Source organism: Garra rufa, chromosome 17 (genome assembly GCF_049309525.1).
Source record: "Garra rufa chromosome 17, GarRuf1.0, whole genome shotgun sequence".
Classification (NCBI taxonomy): domain Eukaryota; kingdom Metazoa; phylum Chordata; class Actinopteri; order Cypriniformes; family Cyprinidae; genus Garra; species Garra rufa.
The window spans coordinates 912330-930460 of record NC_133377.1 but is presented as its reverse complement, the minus strand read 5'-3'; positions in this window follow the sequence as shown (position 1 = coordinate 930460).

The window sequence follows — 18131 nt, the reverse complement described above, 5'->3', positions numbered from 1 at the left end:
GTCTTTCCATATATATTGCAGGGCCACGTGTTAGTAAGAGTCAAAGTGACCTTACAGACTGATTGCTATTGGAGTGAAAACACAGTTTGTGTCTGCTGGTCTGTGAGAATCAAAATGATGTGAAGAAATCCCAACTTTTGCCATACATTCTTTTCAGTTAATTATTGGACCACCGGAGTCCCCAACACCCATTTTTACTTTTGTAGTTCATTGTTGATATACATTAACTGGATAATTTGGAGATCATAGCTCAGGTAATCTGATGTTGGTAGAGTACTTGATACTTGGCAGATGTGAGCAAAGTTTGAGACATCTTGTAACATCTCTTTTTAAAGGGGTCATCGGATGCCCATTTTCCAGTTGATATGATTCTTTAGGGTCTTAATATGAAGTCTATAACATACTTTGTTAAAAAATTCTCTATGGAAGTGTAAAAACACTCTTTTTACCTTGTCAAAATCAGCCCTTTTTAGAGCAAGCTATTCTGTTGCATGTTCCTTTAAATGCTAATGAGCTCTGCTCGCCCCGCCCCTCTCTGCCATGGGATGATGAGCTGTAATGTTTACTTTAGCTGAATTTAGCTGTGTTTAGCTGTGAAAGGCCATTTGGAAAGATGCATAAAAACCCTTATACTTACTTCTGCTGTGGGTGACGCTGCATCACGAATGATTCCCACGAACAAAGACGCATATGTAGATCAGGATCAGCGCTTTCCTTTCAAAAACAAAAGTAACGTTAATCCTTGGTGTCTTCAATGTCAGGAGTGTATGGTGACTGCTATGTCCATTATTACATCCAACAACAGAACACCTTAATCGCTCAATCGGACACATTCTTGTCTTCCCCTGCACCTGAGTCGACACAATGGCGTTGGGAGTCAGACTGTTTCAGCTCGGTGAGGGCGGGTCTAAGGTAAGGCGCTCATGTCAATCAACTATCGTGGGAGTGGCCTCTGTCTGTGTTTCATCATACCGACAAGAAGCTGAGAATGACCTGATTTTAAAAAGGGGATATTACTTTTAAAGATAAAAATACCACCGGGTGGATTTTTATCATTGTAGGGTGGTTGTGTACACGAACTGCCAACACACATTAATGTTCAAACAACATGTAAAAGTGAGTTTTGCATCCGATGACCCCTTTAAACTTAAACTTTAAACTAAATGTCTTGCTGTGAAGACATTTAGATTCCTGTTTGTTAATGATATGATGATAGTTTTACTCAAAAGAAATGAAAAAATGCTCAAAGCAGTTCTAGAGATTATTTTCATGTGCTCATTTACTCATATACTGAGACAAATTCGCAAATGTCACATGCACTTTAGTGTGTGTGTAATAAACAAAACTGCACATCTGCACCATTCATTCACACAGAGACACGCAGAACATGCAGGATTCATATTTAAATGGTATATTCACAGACACTATTTTGTATCACATTTTAATTTAAATGACCTACTTTTGATTTATTAATCCAAAATTTGGCAAATTCTGACGGTCCACGTTATACAGTAAATTCCATTTTTATGACTGTTTCCACATTTCCATCCCTATTTTCTGCATTGCAGAAATCATAGGGCCATATTAATGTAAGTGGTACATTATTTTCAGACACGTTTTCCAGTGAGCATGATAATAAAATTTGGTCAAGCTATAAAGCCATTTCCTGTTGCAGGAAGTCAGGCAAGTGCTTTTCTTAAGTCACATGTTTTCCTATAAAAGAATAGCTTACTGTCTCGCACACACTCTCTCTCAGTTTTTCTCCAATCAAATCGTTCTCCATAAGAGCTCTTCATCAGTTTCAGTGTTGTTGATACACAGCGTCTCAGTGGAGCGGCGTCTCACACAGAGACTGTGTGATTTTCGCAGATCCTTCAGACTTACAAACAGGTCGAAGGATCAGTTTTTGCTGTCATCGTCCTCTCTTTTACAACTACAGTTCAGTCTATCCTTTCAGGCATCCATGTATATTTCCTGTCTTTTGTTGCTTTTGTAATAGACTACTTCCTGTTCTTTGTCTTTGTAGCAAATAGAAACCGGCCTCTGCTTGACCTGCAATAAGTAAATGGTTCACATTAGGTAATGCTATGGGTTTGTTACAGACAGTGTGTTCTGTCTCACCTCACGATGTCGTTTGCATTGAACTGACTGTTGTAGTGATCAGGCCTGAGGGATGCAAGTAGATCTTTCACCCCAAGTAGAGGAAGACATGCCCGTGTCTTGTTTCCTCTGTTGAAAGAACCAGCTTATATTAGCATGCTGTTCAAGACTGGTTTATACTGGATAGGTTCTGATCTTGAATTTAGCCAGCTGTTTTTGTGTTGCCACTCTAGTTTCTTAACCACAAATGGTTTGTTTGTTTGTTTGTTTTCCCCTCATGAGCTCAAAAATCAATTGAAACACTTTGCAGCTGGCTTTTAGAAAGAGATTCATCTGTGGAGTTCAGACTGCACTTATAACTTATAATGTCTTATAATGTAAAAACCAGCACTCTTTATAAATATGTACGCTACCAGTCAAAAGTTTTTGAACAGTAAGATTTTTAATGTTTTTTAAAGAAATCTCTTCTGCTCACCAAACCTGTATTTATTCGATCCAAAGTACAGCAAAAAACAGAACATTTTAAAATAACTGTAATTTATTCATTTTTTTCAAAGATGAATTTTTAGAATCATTACTCCAGTCACATGATCCTTCAGAAATCATTCTAATATTCTGATTTGATGCTTGAAAACATTTATTACTATTATTATTGTTAAAAACAGCTGAGTAGAATTTTTCAGCTTTCTTTGATGAATAGAAGTTTAGAAGAACAGCATTTATCGGACATAGAAAGCTTTTGTAACAAATGTCTTAATCATCACTTTTGAACAATTTAAAGCATCCTTACTAAATAGTATTAATTTCTTTCCAAAAAAATTATACTGACTCCAAGCTTTTGAATGTATAGTATATAATGTTAAAAAAGCCTTTTATTTCAGATAAATGCTGATCTTTGGATCTTTCTGTTCATCAAAGAATCCTGAAAAAATGTACTCAACTGTTTTAAATATTGATAATAACAACAATAATAAAAATGTAAAAAAAAAAAAGCAAATCAGCATATTAGAATGATTTCTAAAGGATCATGCGACACTGAAGACTGGAGTAATGATGCTTAAAATTTAGTTTGGATCACAGGAATAAATTACATTTTAAAATATATTAAAATTTAAAACCGTAATTTTAAATAAGAAAAATATTTCAAAATTGTACTGTTTTTGCAGTACTCTGGATCAAATAAATGCAGGCTTGGTGAGCAGAAGCAACTTCTTTAAAAATCATTAAAAATCTTAGTGTTCAAAAACTTTTGACTTGTAGTGTAACATTTTCCCAAAGTTCACTTCCAAATACAAACAAACCGGCACTACGTTAACTGTTAATGTATGTGTGTATATATAAATCTTGAAAGGAACATAATCCAACATCCAGCTCTCCTTAGGATGTAAATACATCTGAAAGCAAGTTGCTGTTCCTTTGAAATGTTGTTAAAAATTTAAAGCATTGTACGCTGTGTAGCTGTTTGATATTGAAATGTTTAAACCAAGAGCAATAAGCCTACGAGTCTCTTAATATATGAGGAACAACTTGGAAAATTGCTGATCCATCACTGCTGTCTATGCGATGCATAAAGATAAACAACTCTCTCTCTCTTTTCTCTCTCTCCTTCTGTTCTTTAGGGGGAAAAAATCCTGCTTATTTGCCATTTAATTACTTATATCCTTCCTAAAGTTTCAAACATCCAAGTCAGTATAAGATCAACTGCACAAATTAATAATACATTATCAACCAGACTGCAATTATAGGATCTTGCTTATGCATGCTTATGGATATACATTTTTGTTGGTTAAATTGTGTTAGTTTTGCAATTTTCAGCAGTGCAAAGTAAGCATGCTGAGAAAATAAGGCTGTTAGACGTGAAAGAGTTGGGCAAAAAGTATTAAAGTTGTCAAAACATACTCTGTGAATTTAATTTATCTGCTCATTTTCACCGCTCTCACACACTCGTGGTGCCATTGCACTTATGAAAGAAAGTCATTATATTTAGATTGTTATGTTTCATACATTATGTATATTTCAACCTTTTGGAAAACTTTTCTCTTTTCTCTGCACTAGGTGTGACTTATTTTTTTCTATGCTCCACTATACCCGTACAGCACTGAATGTGTTTGTGTCTGTGCTTGGAAATTAATGTTAAATTGGTCCTTTCCATTTGTTATTGCTGTACTGTGTTCTTTGTAACATTAATAACCTTAGCAGTGTCTTATGTTTGTTTGTTATGGTTAATCCAATTACTGACTGCTGGCACCTCAAAGGATTATACCAAACAAGTAAATTATGAAGATAGTCAAAGCATGTGCTGTGAAGTGTTACAGTATTATCTTCAGAAACATTCTGGTTTAGTCTTTCTACTGGACTAAAGTTGAAGGTGATGCTCAAGTTGATATCAAACAACCTCATGATAACATGCAATTTGGCAGTACAGTGTAGTTTGTACTTGACAAATTATTTAAACTACCATTCAGGGTCCATAATAGTTTTCAAAGGGGACATCATTTGGACACAACTATCCCACAATGATAAAAATCCATTCGCTACTTTTATTATAATCCCCCAAAAAGTATCCAGTATTAGCATATTTCTGCCCTCAGCCAGTTGTTCGCCATTTTCTTTACAGCTGTAGTGAGAAAAATGTCTCGTAAGCAATGCAGGTGTTTTGTAGTTGGATGTAAAAGTGGACATAAGAGTCTTCATTTTCTCCCGACATCAGAGCCATCAAGGACGCAGTGGATTAGTTTTATTTTTGATGGTAAAAACGGAAGAGATGGGCAGGGTGAGCAGTAGCTCATTATCATTTAAAGAGCATTGCAACTAACCTTATTGCTTTAAACAGAGCTGTTTTTGACGAAGTAAAGAGGGTGTTGTTTTAGGGCCCGTCCACACTGAGATGCGTTTAGCTGAATATGTTTTGGGAGCCTGAAATCGCTATTTTTTGAAACCGGGTCCCAAAGTGGATAAATCTGAAAATGACACCCTTAAGCGTTTTTGTGTGTACAGCTAGTCGTATATTTTGTGAAATGATGATGTTTTGATCCTAGTCAGACACTGCTATGTCATGTAACAGCAACAACAACATGAACAAACGATGAATAACTGCATTCTTATTAACTAACATTAACACAGATTATATAGTGTAATAAATTATTAAAGTATTGTTCCATTTTTGTCTTTGTTGTCTTGTTGTTGTGTTGGGTTTGTATACAGCGCACAAGGTTTGTGCGTTTGCTCCAAGTCTTCTTCTGTGTTTTTACAACATTGTTTAGTGGTTTCACGTGTACTTTGATATTTAATCAAGACGTCTTCTGTGTTTTTGGAAGAACGAGGAAAAAAGATTGGGAATAGGGAAAGCTCTGGCTTTGTGTGGAAGAGCCCTTACACAACCATTGAGGGATTTTAACCAAAGTATGTTGCAGACATTTCATGAAGACCCTAAAATATCATATGAACTTGTGGAAAATGAGCATCTAATGTCCCCTTTAATGTTTTTTGAAAGAAGTCTCTTATGCTCACTCAGGCTTCATTTATTTGTCCAAAAAATGACTGAATGACTGACTGATAAATAAATAAACACTATTATTATTATAATTTAAAATAATTGTTTTCTATTTGAATATGCTATAAAATGCAATTTATACTTGTAATGGCAAAGCTGAATTTTCAGCAGCCACATGATCCTTCACAAATCATTTAATATGATTAATGTGTTTATGAAATTATTTCTTATTATTATCAATGTTGAAAGTCGGTTTTGCGGCTTAATATATTTGTGGAAGTCATGATCCTTTTTTTTCAGAATTTTTTTAATGAATAGTTCAAGTAGATGTATAGAAGTATAGTATAGTATAGAAGTATAGTGTATGAAATAGAATATACATTTTTACTGTCACTTTTATCAATTTAATTAATAAGTGCTCATATCGGTCTTTATTTTAAGCTCCAATTCTTGCTATTAACATACCATTAACTACGACTTTTGCCTCAGTAAACTCCTAATTTGCTGCTTATTAATAGTTAGTAAGGTAGCTGTTAAGTTTAGGTATTGGCAGTGTTGCCAAGTCCACAAGTTTACCGCAGAATTGGTCTACTTTAACACTGTTGCTGCAGGTTGTTTTTCAAGTGACCCCAATAACATAATATTTAACTCCTCTACCTGGAACCCTGCCAAAAAACATGTATTTTACCCCCAGAATGTGATTTTTATCGAGGGGCCCCCCGTCGAAATGTGATTGGGCTAGTTTTGAGTAGCAGTCAAGCGGGTTTTGTTGTGAAATCCTGGCAACCCTGAGTATTGGGTAGATTTAGGGATGTAGAATATGTTCATGCATAATATGTGCTTTATAAAGTACTAATAAACAGCCAATATGTTTAATAATAGGCATGCTAATAAGCAACTACTTAATATTGTTAATGAGAATTGTTCCATTTACTAAAGTGTGACCTTTAATTTCTAAAAAACAAACAAAAAAACCTTACCAACCCCATACTTCTGAAATGTAATGTATTTCTAAAGAAATATAATTTAATGACCCCAAACTTTTAATGCACTTTTAATGAATTCTTAATTCAGTAAACAGTCCAAACACACATAATCCAGTGTTTCACCTCATCTCCACAAGGATCCTGAGTCATCCACAGAAAACCACAGGTTGATTAAGATTTTTAATGAGTTCATGATGTAGCAGAACCACTTATACTCTAATGAGAGAAGTTGCATCTGTAATTGCTCTTCCTCTTAAGATTTCTGATGTTGCATTATATAGAAGAGGTATGATGAATTGCCACAGATGTTCAGTACCTTGGTTAACTGAGTTCCTGGTAGTGTTCATTTGTTTTTGTTAGTTTGTTACCTACTACAAATTGAGCAAAGGTGGATGTGTGTTGTCATCCTTCCTCCTGCCTGAAGGGATCAGGCTAAGCAGAGTGTGAGGATAATCTGGAGATTGAGTGAAATCCAGAAATGGCAAATAGCCATGACAGACAAACCAGCCAAATGGATGCAAGGAGCTGGGATACTTAATGAGCTGCCAACACTAAAGTCTTTACAAAGACAAAAGGTATTTCTAAAGTGACTAATTGCTTGAGTGTTAATGCAGTTGTGTGGTAACTATGGTGAAAATGATTAAAACTGACCGACACTGATCTCTTAGACTTCGATGTATATCCTTGAAGCAAAGATCATGGCCGTTTCTCAATATGCGTTCTTGTCTGTACTTGTGTTCTTGTGGACTTGTGAAACATCATCAGTTGTCGCCCAAGTACTGTTCCAATTCAAAGTTCACATCTAGCAAGTACAGTTCAAATCCCCAGATGTGTTCTTGCTCTGCCCCTTTCATTAAGGATGCATCAAGAGGAGACTTGTGCAAACTTGAGGCAGCCATGTATCCCAGAATGCATTTCGCACCAATCAGCGAGCGTTAATGGCGGAGGAGAAAACCTGCATAATTTTCAAAATATTACTGTTATTGTGACATGAAATGTAGGTTTAAGAGTATTTCAGGCGAGAATGTAGTTGTTTAAAACTCAAATCTGCGGTTTGTTTGCAAAGACAGCGCCTATTTGAAAATTTGTTTCGCCGATTTCGGAGATGAGAGTTCCAGGCGAACACCGGGTGCTCAGTGTTCATGTATCCCGCAGAGATGTTTGCCGCTGGTCCCGATGTCTCTGTAGTGGTTAAACAAGAGGTATAATTCGTTTTCGGTAAATCTAACAGCTCATTTTTGGTCTCGTGAATCTATTATTTATTCCAGGTCATTTTGACTGAGGACAAAGTTATGCTTCATAAATTATTTATCAATCGTAATTCAGCATGCATTTGACCAAATTGTCTACTTTTGTCTTTATTTCCGATTACATAAGTCTCTACGTTATACTTATACTTTTATAATGGCTAATATTGTTCATTAAAACTGACATTTAACAAAAAATGCAGAGTTGTGCTCATCATGTTTCATTTTATTATAAAAGATGTAACTAATTAAAGATGTATTATACACAGTGCACATATATCTTACATCACATTAATATGTTTTATTATTTTTAAAATGACTGCGAAAAGAGAGTTGTGGTTTATATTTTGAAGAAAACAAAGAGGCAGTGGTGTTTGATATCACTTTCTTTTATTGTATTTGTAACGCGTTGCATGAACCACATTTTTGTCGCTATTAATATGTTTAACGTTAAATGAAACAGAAAAGAGGCAATGCTGTTTGATATAAAATATTTCGTTTCACTATTATGTTGTACATTCCCTGAACTACGTTTTTGCAGCTATTAATATGTTTAATTGAAAACGAAAAGTGGCAGAGTTGGTTGATATCGTATTTCGTCTTATTATAAATGCATACAGTGAAGCAGTGAAGATAACCGGAGTAGAAAAGGCGAGCTGACTGACGTTATCAAGTACACTGCTGTTCCATTTGCAGAATTACAGGACTTGCATCCTCATGTCCTCGGGAGTTTGTACTCCCAAGTCAAACTTCCAAGTCTGAACTAAGAAGGACACAAGTCCGAACTTTGCGTACTTGGTATTGAGAAACGGCCCATGTGAGGTATGACGCATCACCTTGGTTACCAAACAAAATAGTGGAAAAAGAGAATGTGATGGATGGTTCCCAAGACAACTGAGGACAAATGTCCTAAATATACATCATGTGACGTATTACAGTTGCATATAATATTATATTTCGAATACTATCTGAAACCAACTAGAAGTAATGCAGCTTGAGATAAGTTTGGCTTTCATATTTAATAGATAATACTACGATAATAATATGAACGGTACTGATATCCATTTCGTACGTGCTTGGAATTCAGTCGCTGACAAATATTCATTAGCCTCTAGTTCTGCATCATTCATGACAATATTAGATCAAATTATTTATCTGCATTGCAAACACCAGTCACGTCGGACCAAAATAGATGTGCCATATAAATTACTGAAGCTGAAGCAGTTAATTAGCGAAAGAAGTTAATTATCTAACTAGTTTTCATTTAAATGAAGGTGTTATGCATAAATTGCTTGCATTAAAAGGATGAAAAGTTTGAGAGAGTTGATGAGCTAATGTTTCTGGCTCACCCCGAGCCACACAGGTCAGAAGGTAAAAGTGAGAGAAAGTAACACATTTGCTAATAATGTTCTTGATTTGACCATTCTATGCACAAAAAAAGAAAAACAAAAACAAACTTTTGAAATAAGCTATCCTAGACTGTTTCAGTAGCAAGAATTTGTTTATTCATACATGTCAAATCTGACTTTTTCCTTGATTAAAGGGGTCATAGGATGCCCATTTTCCACAAGTTAATATGATGCTTTAGGGTCCTAATGAAAAGTTTGTAATATACTTTGAATAAAAATTCTCTATGGTAGTGTAAAAAAACACTCATTTTACCTGGTAAAAAATGCCTCTGTTCTCATCAAGCGATATCATTACCTGGCCCATTAAAATGAAATGAACCTCTGCTCACCCTGCCCTTCAGTTCTGTGGGGCGTGTCAATACATAGCACACGGGGTGTTGCCTAGACAACAGTTGGGGGTATAGTTGTATAGTTTGGGGAAAAATGACACTGGGGGGCTTTGAAGACACTGTACAACCCTATTCATTTAAAATTTAATTTAAAAGCCGTAGTTGGAACCGAAACAAGATGACACCCGCAAAGAAGTTTGGAAATTACGGCTTATACTGGACGTGTCTGAATGGTTAGTAAACGTAATGTCACTTTGATTTATCTTTGTATAAGGGTATGTCAGGGTAGTGTACTGAGACAGACACGAACGCAATGCTGCGTTTACTGAGGTATAGAGACGGACGTGATGTGTTTACTGAGATATAGCTGGTTGAGTGAGAGCAAAATGTGATCGGTTAACATAACTTACCCCGTCCTTATATTGAAATACATAAATGTGAGTGTTATGGTCTTTACTCATATGCAGTTGCGGGCTGTAAACACTTTTGCAGGTATTGCGTTAACGTTACCATTCTTAATGCAATACATGACATCTTAATCTTTAACAGACACCGTTTTAAACCATCTAGCGTTACAAAGCTAAGCTTAATGTAGTTTTACTACAACGTACACAGTTTGTAAACAGACAATCACCTTAATGCATTGTTCATTATAAAAGTGCGATTATGAATTATATTGAGACGGATGTACATAGAGAATACCACATAACCATGTTCTCTGAGAGTGTAAGTTACACTTTAGCCGCATTCATCGTGAAACACGCTAACTTTAGCACATTATTTAATAGGTGATTAGCAAAGATTCATAGAAAAAGAAATTACACTCACTTCTTCTGGTGGAGATGAAGCAAGAACATGAATAGTTACAGACGCATTTTTCAGCAGCAGCTTCGCAAAAACTACTTTATACTGACCCTCGTTTTTAAAGCAGTATGGTGAGAAATGATTTGCATAAACATGAACCCATTTAGGTAGGTCACATTCCCTCAGTGCCGTCAGTTTACTTCTGACTCTGGGTGGGTCTATGCTAAAACACTATTGTCTATCAACTATCGCAGGAGCGGCCTCTGTCGGTGTTACGCCACAATGACAGGCATCTGAGAACGGCTCGATATGAGAAGAGGCCAATTATTTTACTTAATTAAAAGAAAACTGCTGGATGGATCTTTGTCATTCTAGGGTGGTTGTGTACACACACTCCCAACACACATTTAAGTTCAAACAGCTTGTAAAAGTGCACGTGGCACCGGATGACCCCTTTAAGTGCTATAATCGGGTAACCAGTGCATCTACCACCCAAAAAATGCAGTACAATTGTTTTGGTAAGCCTTTCTCTGCAAGCATGTGGAAAAAATGAGCCGCTCAGATTTTATTAACACCGCTTTTTCTGAACTTTTCTACCCATGGCGCCACCATTTTGTTTTTGCAAGCGACACCAGTGTTCCAGTTTTAACACCATGGCGAAAGACAAGCACAGAACACTATTTAGAGTCCCAGCCTCAGAGGAGACATGATTAATACAGGCTAAACATGCAAAATTATTTTCCAGCTGTTTACCTTCACAGACAAAACTGACTGTTTTTGTAACTCGTGTTTTTAACATAAACTTGTGTGTATATGTCAGTTTAAGTGCAATAAGACTTGAAAGAGAACTTAGTTTAGTACTCACGTGCCATGTGACGGCCGCTTTCTGTGCGTGTGCTTTGAATGTGTGCATATCAGAAGTTTAAACTAACATGGCATTAAAAAGCATGATTTCAGCAAAATAGACCTGATTATCAAAACCAGAGTATGTGAGTGGAGTGGAGCGGCAACAATTTCTCCTCCGCACTCCATGCATCTAATAATCACTCCGCTCCAGCTCCGCTCCGGGTTCACCATTTCCTGTTCCCGCTCCACTCCTCGCTCACTGATATTAGAAACACTGCTCTGCTTTCACTCCGCGTCAAAAAAAAAAATCAGTATGTTTGAAATATAACAGTCCTGTTCATATATTAAAATAAAAAATAATAAAATAAACAGTTTGGAACACTAGTGTGCAAACTTTGTTCCTACCACATGCCAAGCTAACATTGTCAGCAATTAAAAGAGTACAATTTCTGCTTTTTGCAGTGCAAAGTTTGTATTGAAAATAACAATATGTTTTAGTTATTTTACGTCAGTTATTTTCAGTGTTGGGTGTAACGCGTTACTTTGTAACGCGTTACTGTAATAATATTACTTTTTTCAGTAACTAGTAGTGTAAGGCATTACTCGTCTGAAAATTGTAATATTATTACAGTTTTCCCGAGCTAGTTACTTGCGTTACATTTGCCAGTAGCACCTTCATCACACACTCGGGGGGCGTGAATGGAACAGTGATTGGTCTGGGTTTGGCACGAGGTATCATTAAATTACCATCACCGATTGGTCGACACCCGGCAGCCAGCAGCAGAGCGGCACTTGCAAATAGAGACCTGCAAACCCGCGGGACCCAACGCAACGGAGTGCGGCGCGGGACAAAACTTGATGGACAAGTGCGTGTGCTGGTGCGGGCGGGTAGAGACTCGTGTGTGTGTGTGTGTGTGTGTGTGTGTGTGTGTGTGTGCGGGATGCGGGAAAATAAAATGATTCGCGGGACTCCCGCAATATAGAAATATCTAAACATAAAATATCTAAAAAAATAATAATAATAATGTTATTCATCTATTGCACAAAAACAGCAAGAACAACATATATTATTAGTAAGAGCAAGAATAGGCAGTTTCGATTTAAAATCTGCTGATTTTTGGAACGCATCGCCAATCAATGGTGTTTAAGATAGAATTCACTCACTGCTCAAAAGTTTTGAACAGTGCTGAATATTGCATGCTTACGAATCACAACACACGTAGACCTTTATGAAAGATTAATTGTGCATAATATCCATTGTTATAAGAGCTTTATGAGATCGCGTATGCACTGGATGCACGCAGTATAGGTCATGCTTTTTTGTTCAGAATAACATTTTTTTGTGTAAGAAAAAAAAAAATGTAACTAGTAATATAACTAGTAATATAACTAGTTACTTTCTCCAGGGAGTAATAAAGTAAAGTAAGGCATTACTATTTTTGAGAGTAATATGTAATATGTAATATATTACTTTTTTGAGTAACTAACCCCAACACTGGTTATTTTACCTACGGATCACTGCATTTCTTACAGATTTCTGCTCATTTGAAATCGGATACCATTACATTTGTTTTAATGCATTATTGGCAGAGCGATTGCGTGTGAATAAGTTTTGTACCTGTTTAAATTATGCTTTCACCTGAAAATATTCAGTATCTAGAAAGAACAAACTAATTCCTTGTGAACTATAATTTACCGCTCATGTCCATTGCCGTTATTATAGCCTTCACATTCTTTCTGATTTGAGTGATCCATCTCCATCAAGCTAGCTAAATATGTTTAACATGTGAATTCTTGCTTAATATGCAGTTATATTACGGACCGTTGGCATGAATTGTACTAATGATGGAGCGGTGGTGGAGCGCTCTTGGAGCGAGTGAAAACCACAATGCTCCGACTTTTAAAAAATCCGCTCCTCCCTCCATTCAAAATCACACCGCTCCACTCCGCGCTCTGCTCCCACTCCGCTCCGGTCACATACTCTGATCAAAACCAAACAGGTGTTTTTTAGTAGAGTATCTGAGGTATGAGCTGTATTTGGAACAGCACTATTCTGGAAAAGGGGATGGGAAGCAGCAGCTCATTCGCATTTAAAGAGTCATGCATGAAAACGTCTCGGGTTACGTATGTAACCTTAGTTCCCTGAGGGAACGAGACGCCGCGTCAGGAACGCTATGGGGAACGCCATTGGCGGGCCGCACTCTGAACTGTGTATAACAACCAATGAAATGACGGGAGTGACGTCACAGGCGCGGTGACGTCATCGACCGGGAAGTATAAAACGCGTGCGTTTGAAGCCGGCGGCAGCTCTTTTTAGGAATGAAGCGAGCGCCGCAGGGTGCGGGAATTATGGTCCGAGACGCGGCGTCTCGTTCCCTCAGGGAACTAAGGTTACATACGTAACCCGAGACGTTCCCTTCCGGGAACTCGAGCCGCGTCAGGAACGCTATGGGGAACGAGACTACCAACGCCCCCATAATTTCCGAGCCCTGCGAGTGTCTGCTCAACCAGGGTGGAAAGGAAAGAGCCCTTGTCTAGCATTCCGCGGACAAGAAGGCCCTGTAGTCCTCGGCCCTCGGGCACACGAGGAATGGTAGTCTTCCTCTGTCTGGTCGCCAGCCAGAACGAGAGGTACTCCGCGGCCCTCAGGCACACGCAGAGTCTTAGTCCTTTGTCTGGGGGTTAGCCAGAACAAGAGGGACCGAATGACCACTGTCTAGCACTCGGCGGACAGATGGTGTAGGTAGTCCTTGGTCCAGGAGGACAATGCACTCGACCTCAAGAGTGCTCCCCGGCCCGCAGGCACACGGGGAATGGGGTTCTACCTCTGTCTGGTCTCCAACCAGAGCGAGAGGTGCTCCTCGGCCCTCGGGCACACGAGGAGTCTTAGTCCTTTGTCTGGGAGTGGCCAGAACAAGAGGGACTGCAACGACCACTGTCTAGCACTCGGCGGACAGATGGTGTTAGGTAGTCCTCGGTCCGCAGACCCACGAGGACAGTGCACTCGACCCCAAGAGTGCTCCTCGGCCCGCAGGCACACGAGGAATGGAGGTCTTCCTCTGTCTGGTCGCCAGCCAGAACGAGAGGTACTCCGCGGCCCTCAGGCACACGCAGAGTCTTAGTCCTTTGTCTGGGAGTTAGCCAGAGCAAGAGGGACCGAATGACCACTGTCTAGCACTCGGCGGACAGATGGTGTGGGAAGTCCTTGGTCCGCAGACCCACGAGGACGGTGAGCTTGACCTCAAGGCTCCTCGGCCCTCGGGCACACGAGGAGAGGGTGATCCTTTGTCTGGGGGTTCAGCCAGAACAAGAGGGATCCAAGGCTCGGCCTGGAGCTCCGCCAGGACGCGAGGGAATAAGCCATTGTCTAGCATTACGCGGACAAGAGGGCACTGCAATCCCCGGCCCTCGGGCTCACGGGGAAGACAGTAGGGGCCTCCGCCTGGTAGCCAGCCAGTGCATGAGGCACTCCTCGGCCTTCTGTGAAGGCAGACGAGGAGTCTTAGTCCTTGGTCTGGGGAAAGCCAGAAACCAGAGGGACCGGAGTACACTCGGTCTGATAGCATCCTGCGTCAGAACACGAGGAGAATTAAGCCATTGTCTAGCATTCCGCGGACAAGAGGGCTGTGCAGTTCTCGGCCCTCAGGCACACGAGAACCGTGACCTCTGCCTGGTTCGCCAGCCAGTGCGAGAGGTACTCCTCGGCCCTCGGGCTCACGAGGAGTCTTAGTCCTTTGTCTGGGGGTAACCAGAACAAGAGGGACCGGAAGCTCGGCCTGGTAAGCATACCGGGACGCGAGAGTATGAGCCTTTGTCTAGCATTACACGGACAAGAGGCTTTTAGGTCTGCTCCTCGGCCCTCAGGCTCGCGAGGATGCAGGGACACTCCTCGGCCCTCGGGCACACGAGGAGCGTCGTGGCGAAAACGACTTCTCTTCTTTCCGCAGAAAGAATGCGCCTTGAGAAGTCTCCTCCTGGCTAGGGAGGTGGCTAACCCTCTAGGCCTAGCGCACTAGGCCGAGAGTACAGCCGAGCCTGGAGCGGCTCTGAGGTCAAGCTCATAGTACCTGACGGATGTCAGGGGCGAGGACCAATTGTCAGGGGCGAGGACCAACCCGCAGCATTGCAGATGTCCTGGAGGGGGACACCTGCTGTCAGAGCTTTTGGAGGCAGGCAGCCTCAGAAGGAGTAAGTCTTGGCTCCCCATGGAGCTGGGAGACCAGAGGACTTGGAAGTAGTAGGAATGGCATCTGTGATCCATCTACTGATAGCTCTGAACGTGCCACATGCTTTCTTTGTGGCCGTATGTGCCCAGTGCGCATACTGGACAGATATACTTCCCATTGGTCGCACTCCAGGAATGGAGGTAATAGAGGCTTGAGACCCCTCAGGGTCTCAACCTGAGTGCACCACCGAGGAAACCATACCGACGAGCCACCACGAGGGGCGTGGTAGGCCAATAAGCCGCCACGAACACCCTCAGGATGGAGTGAGCTGGTTTTGTGGGTTTGCGAGGACTCAGTACTGTACCAACGGGCAGTAACTTGGTCTAGATGGTGTTCGTGACACCATGAAGCAAACAGTCACTTAAGGTTTCCTCGTGAAGGGAGCTCAGTGATCGGGAGAATGTGTACAGACGCAGCCTCAGCCACGTCTGTACTATGGCGTCCAGTCCGGGCGGACCTGGAGGCACTAAGGAGAACCAGAGAGAACCTTGCGATATCTATCGAGTCGCCAGAGGTCCCAACTTCTGAGTCTCCATGCTTCATTACTTCCTGATGAAGCCTCGATCTCCCGACCGTGGAGGAAACGTGTGACCAGGGGGTACTTGCCCACTGAGAGGCCACCTAGAGGGGCGTGGAAGGCGTTTATAGCCGCCACGTAACCCTCAGGGTGGAGTGAGCTAGCCCTGCGGAAAGGCGAGACTATAGGAACTCCAGAACTGTACCGACCGGGCAGTTGACTGGGTCCAGGTGGTGCTCGCGGCACCATCTCGTGAATAAGTTCCACTTAAGGCCATACAGTTTCCTCGTAGAGGGAGCTCTGGATTGGAGAAAGGTCTCAGCAACCTCGGTTGAGAGACTCGCTCCTATGAGTTGTGCCCCCTCAGGGGCCACACCCATAACCTCCACTTCTCTGGGTGGGGGTGGCATATTGCGCCCCCAGCCTGAGACAGGAGGTCCCTCCTGACGGGAATCTCCCACGGAGAGCCGTCTAGGAGAGATACCAGGTCCGAGAACCATACTCGTGCCGGCCAGTACGGGGCTACTAGTAGCAGCCGCACTTGAAACCGACGGACCCGTTCCAGAACTCCCGGGAGCAGAGCGATCAGGGGAAAGGCGTACAGACGCAGCCTCGGCCACGTCTGTGCCATGGCATCCAGCCCCAGTGGAGCTGGAGGAACTAGAGAGTACCAGAGGGGACAGTGCGATGTCTCTTGAGTCGCAAACAGGTCCACCTGTGCCTGGCCAAATGTTCTCCAGATCTGCTTCACCACCTCTGGGTGAAGCATCCATTCCCCGGGCCTCAGCCCCTGCCTGGCAGGACGTCTGCTCCCACGTCCAGAGATACTGGACTGCTCTCAGGGAGAGAAGTCTTTCCTTAAGACCATAGGAGAATCCGGTACGCCAGCTTATATAAGGGGCGTGAGCGGATACCTTTTGGAAGGAAACACTTCAGGGCGTGGAACACGGCTAGCATCTCTAGGCGATTTGTGTGCCAGGAGAGATGGAATTGCTCCACAGGCCTTGGGTTGAGCGGCCACTCATGACCGCCTCCCCATCCGGTGAGGGATGCGTCCGTCGCTAGCATGACGCGGCGACGAGGAGCTCCCAGAACCGGACCCTGAGAGAGAAACCAGGGTTTCTTCCACATGGCCAAGGCACGTAGGCAGCGCCGCGTGACCTTGATCTTGCGAAATGGGTTTCCCCTCGGGGAGAACCGCCTGGTTTGAGCCACCACTGAAGTGGTCTCATAAGCAGCAGTCCAAAGGGTATCACGTTGGAAGCGGCTGCCATAAGACCTAACAGTACTTGGGACTGTAGACAGTGGGTGACGGGCCTAGCTTGACCGCATTTACTGCAGTAAGGATCGACTCGAACCGAGCAGGTGACATTCGTGCCTGCATCGTGGTCGAATCCCAGACTACACCTAGATAAGTGATTTTTAGAAATCACACCCTTCTTGGTGTTGAGTCTCAACCCCAATTCTTTCATGAGAGCGAGAACAACACCTCGATGTTGAGCCGCTAATTATTCTGAGCTGGCCAGAATCGACCAGTCGAGTATGCGGATGTCCTGGAATCACGGAGGAGCCAGAGCAGCATCCACACACTTCGTGAAAGTTCGGGTGAGAGCTAGGCCGAAAGGAAGTACTCTGTATTGGTGAGCTTTGCCCCTGAAAGCGAGCCTGAGAAACTTCCTGTACTGACTTCCTGTTCCAGACCCTGCTCGGGGTTTACCCCGCTGAAAGGTGTCGGCTTGGCGCCGAACTGAATAGTGTAACCTTTCTCTACAGTACGCAGGACCCACTTTGAAACATTTGGCAGTAGTTTCCACGCTGCCAGAGAGTTTACTTAGGGTACCAGCCTCTCGAGACTGGTGTCTGGATTTACTCGAGGAACTAACTCGGAGACCTGTAACAGCAAGCTGGCAGGAAGCTCCTGAACTAGCTCTTCGAGAGACCCCCGCGGGGGCTGCGAACTCTCCAGGGCCGCTACGTTTCCGGGCGGAACAGCTAGAGGATGTTCGCGGGAGATAGCCGCGCCCTGTAACACTGGCAGGGTTAGCTGACTCATCTCCTGAGGGCCACGAAGGGGTCTGAAACCCGCACCCGGAGGTACGGTGCAAACCCCCTCGCGAGGGGCTGCCCTCAACGGCCCTGAGCCACAACCGTCAGGGCCGTTTAGGCGAGGACTT